Source organism: Triticum aestivum, chromosome 1A (assembly GCF_018294505.1).
Source record: "Triticum aestivum cultivar Chinese Spring chromosome 1A, IWGSC CS RefSeq v2.1, whole genome shotgun sequence".
Taxonomy (NCBI): Eukaryota; Viridiplantae; Streptophyta; class Magnoliopsida; order Poales; family Poaceae; genus Triticum; species Triticum aestivum.
Genome location: NC_057794.1, coordinates 547,507,278 through 547,512,161, shown reverse-complemented (window position 1 = coordinate 547,512,161; position 4,884 = coordinate 547,507,278).

The window sequence follows — 4,884 nt, the reverse complement described above, 5'->3', positions numbered from 1 at the left end:
TCCTCGGCCGCAAGGACTTCAGTCCATCTGTCAGCTAGCAAATCTTGATCAGCTTGAAGCTGTTGTTGCTTTTTCTTAAGGCTATTTGCCGTGGCTATAAGCCGACGCTTGAAGCGCTCTTGTTCGACGGGATCCTCAGGCATGACGAATTCATCATCGTCGAGGCTTGCCTCATCTTCGGAGGGAGGCATGTAATTATCATCCTCCGCCTCTCCATCTGCTCTCTCTCGGGAGGGCTGGCTTCTCCATCCTCCTGCCCTAAATCTTGCTGGAGGGGATTGTTGTCGTCTTCGGCACTGTCCGAAGTGGTATTATCTCCTATGCCGGTGTCACCGCTTTTGCTTTGGCGAGACTTAGAGCGGAGCCGCTGATGTGGGCGCTTGGGTTGCTTCTTGGAGGGGTCATCCTCTGCTGTCTCGTCGCCATTGCCTTCTTTGGGTGTGTCCACCATGTTTATATCATATGATGAGGTGGCTGTCCAGTGCCCTGTGGGCAGTGGTTCCTCTTCGTCTCCCGCATCATCGTACATACCGTCGATGTCTTCAGAGTCGATGTCGAGCATGTCGGTTAAGTCGTCACCAGTGGCTACTAAGTGGGTGGTGGGTGGGCGGCGAATTTCTTCGTCATCTGCATCCCAATCCTGCTGGACATAGTTCGGCCAGGATTCTCCTGACAAGGAGAGAGACCTTAATGAGTTCAGTATGTCGCCGAAGGGCGAGTGCTGAAAGATATCCACGGAGGTAAACTCCATGATCGGTGCCCAATCGGATTCGATAGGCACGGGCGTAGGCGGTTGGGAGTCCGTCGCCGGGGAGGAATCCGGTAGTTCGGCGTCACGGCTCTCGTGAAGGGTAAGGTCGATACTCGGCTCAATCGCCGATGAGAGTGCAGCCTCCGTGGCGGGGTCTATCCACCCGTCCATGGATGGCACAGCTGGTTCTGAACTGAGGGTCGGAGCGGTTGCCGATGCGATCTCCTGAACACTGTATGATGGTAGAGCTAAATCATACTCATCGTGACCGTGTGGCGCACAAGGCAGGGGCTCGAATTCGTCGAAGATCAAGTCTCCGCGGACATCGGCCGTGTAGTTTAAGCTTCCAAACCTGACCTGGTGGCTAGGGGCGTAACTCTCGATCTGCTCCAAATGGACAAGTGAGTTGGCCCGCAGTGCGAAGCCGCTGAACACAAAGATCTGTCCAGGGATAAAAGTCTCACCCTGGACTGCATCGCTATCGATGATCGAAGGAGCCATCAAGCCTAACAGCGATGACACAGAGGAACTCTCAATGAAAGCACCAATGTCGGTGTCAAAACCGGCGGATCTCGGGTAGGGGGTCCCGAACTGTGCGTCTAAGGCGGATGGTAACGGGAGGCAGGGGACACGATGTTTTACCCAGGTTCAGGCCCTCTTGATGTAGGTAAAACCCTACGTCCTGCTTGATTATTCTTGATAATATGAGTAGTACAAGAGTTGATCTACCACGAGATCGGAGAGGCTAAACCCTAGAAGCTAGCCTATGGTATGATTATATGTTGTCCTACGGACTAAAACCCTCCGGTTTATATAGACACCGGAGGGGGCTAGGGTTACACAAGGTCGGTTACAAAGGAGGAGATACACATATTTGTATTGCCTAGCTTGCCTTCCATGCCAAGTAGAGTCACATCCGGACATGGGACAAAGTCTTCAATCTTGTATCTTCATAGTCCAACAGTCCAGCCAAAGGATATAGTCCGGCTGTCCGGAGACCCCCTAATCCAGGACTCCCTCAAAGCCCACCATTGGAATATACAATCCAAGTTCTATAATGAAAGATTCCCACTAGTATATGAAAGTGACGACATAGGAGACTCTCTATCATGAAGATCATGGTGCTACTTTGAAGCACAAGTGTGGCAAAAGGATAGTAGCATTGCCCCTTCTCTCTTTTTCTCTCATTTTTTATTTTTTTTATTTGGGCCTTTTCTTTTTTATGGCCTCTTTTCTTTTTTTATTTGGGCTTCTTTGGTCTCTTTTATTTTTTTATTTCCGTACGGGGTCTCATCCCGACTTGTGGGGGAATCATAATCTCCATCATCCTTTCCTCACTTGGACAATGCTCTAATAATGATGATCATCACACTTTTATTTTCTTACAACTCAAGAATTACAACTCGATACTTAGAACAAAATATGACTCTATATGAATGCCTCCGGCGGTGTACCGGGATGTGCAATGATGCATGAGTGACATGTATGAAAGAATTATGAACGGTGGCTTTGCCACAAATACGATGTCAACTGCATGATCATGCAAAGCAATATGACAATGATTGAGCGTGTCATAATAAACGGAACGGTGGAAGGTTGCGTGGCAATATATCTCGGAATGGCTATGGAAATGCCATGATAGGTATATGGTGGGTTTATGGTACCGACGAAAGTTGCGCGGTACTAGAGAGCCTAGCAATGGTGGAAGGGTGAGAGTGTGTATAATCCATGGACTCAACATTAGTCATAAATAACTCACATACTTATTGCAAAAATCTATTAGTTATCGAAAGAAATTACTATGCGCATGCTCATAGGGGTATATATTGGTAGGAAAAGACCATCGCTCGTCCTAGACCACCACTCATAAGGAAGACAATCAATAAATAAATCGTGCTCCGACTTCATCACATAACGGTTCACCATACATGCATGCTACGGGAATCACAAACTTCAACACAAGTATTTCTCAAATTCACAACTACTCAACTAGTATGATTCTAATATCACCATCTTCATATGTCGAAACAATCATCAAGTATCAAACTTCTCATAGTATTCAATACACTTTATATGGAAGTTTTTATTATATCCCTCTTGGATGCCCATCATATTAGGACTAGTTTCATAACCAAAGCAAATTACCATGCTGTTCTGAAAGGCTCTCAAAATAATATAAGTGAAGCATGAGAGATCAATTATTTCTATAAAATAAAACCACCACCGTGCTCTAAAAATATATAAGTGAAGCACTAGAGCAAATGACAAACTACTCTGAAAGATATAAGTGAAGATCAATGAGTAGTCGAACAATTATGCAACTATATGAAGACTCTCTAACATTTAATAATTTTAGGTCTTGGTATTTTATTCAAACAGAAAGCAAAACTAAATAAAATAGCATTCTAAGAATGGCAAACATCATGTGAAGAAGCAAAAACTTAGGATCAACCGAAACTAACCGATAGTTGTTGAAGAAGAAATGTGGGATGCCAACCGGGGCATCCCCAAGCTTAGACGCTTGAGACTTCTTGAAATATTATCTTGGGATGCCTTGGGCATCCCCAAGCTTGAGCTTCTGTGTCTCCTTAATTCCTCTCATATCACAGTCTCTCTAAATCTCAAAAGCTTTCATCCACACAAAACTCAACAAGGACTCGTGAGATAAGTTAGTAGAATCCATTGCCAAAACCTTATCATACTCTACTGTAGCAAATCACTAAAATTATTATTCAACATTGCATACTAAATGCCTCTGCATATTTAATAGTCCTATCCTCAAATAGAATCATTAAAGAAGCAAACATATGCAAACAATGCAAACATAACAGCAATCTGCCTAAACAGGACAGTCTGTAAAGAGTGCAGCAAGATCCATACTTCCCTAACTCCAAAAATTATGAAAGAAAATTCCCACCGTAGTAAATTTATCATGTCTTAATATTCAAAAGGTTTCAACATTTTATCACATTCTGACTTTTCTAGGGAATTATTGCAGCAGCGGTAAACTTTCTGTTTTCAAACAGCAACATGTGGACTTGTAAAATAGGCATAGTAAAGGCTATCAATGCCACTTTTATTGAAATAAAATGTGAAAAACATTGTTCTAAATAACAGCAAGCAAATCCTAACAAAATAAATTGACGCTCCAAGAAAAACACATATCATGTGGTGAATAAAAATATAGCTCCAAGTAAAGTTACCGATGAACGAAGAGGAATGAGGGGATGCCTTCCAGGGCATCCCCAAAATTAGGCTCTTGGTTATCCTTGAATATTACCTTGGGGTGCCTTGGACATCCCCAAGCTTAGGCTCTTGCCACTCCTTATTCCATGATCCCTCGAATCTTTACCCAAAACGTGAAAACTTCACAACACAAAACTTAACAGAAAACTCGTAAGCTCCGTTAGTGTAAGAAAATAAATCACCACTTCAAGGTACTGTAATGAACTTATTATTTATTTATATTGGTGTTAAACCTACTGTATTCCAAATTTTCTATGGTTCATAAACTCTATTACTAGCCATAGATTCATCAAAATAAGCAAACAACACACGAAAAACAGAATCTGTCAAAAACAGAACAGTCTGTAGTAATCTGGATCAAATGTATACTTATGTAACTCATAAAATTATCAAATAAATTGATGTGTGTGAGGAATTTATCTATTAATCATCTGAAAAAAGAATTAAATAAATATCACTCTCCAATAAAAAATGGCAGCAATTTTCGTGAGCGCTAAAGTTTCTGTTTTTTACAGCAAGATCAACAAGACTTTCCCCAAGTCTTTCCAATGGTTCTACTTGGCACAAACACTAATTAAACATATAAAACCACATCTAAACAGAGGCCAGATGAATTATTTATTACTAAACAGGAACAAAAAGCAAGGAACAAAAATAAAATTGGGTTGCCTCCCAACAAGCGCTATCGTTTAACGCCCCTAGCTAGGCACGATGATTTCAATGATGCTCACATAAAGGATAAGAATTTAAACATAAAGAGATCATCATGAAGAATATGACTAACACATTTAAGTATAACACACTTCCTATGCATAGGGATTTTGTGATCAAACAACTTATGGGAACAATAATCAACTAGCTTAGGAAGGCAAAACCAACATAACTCT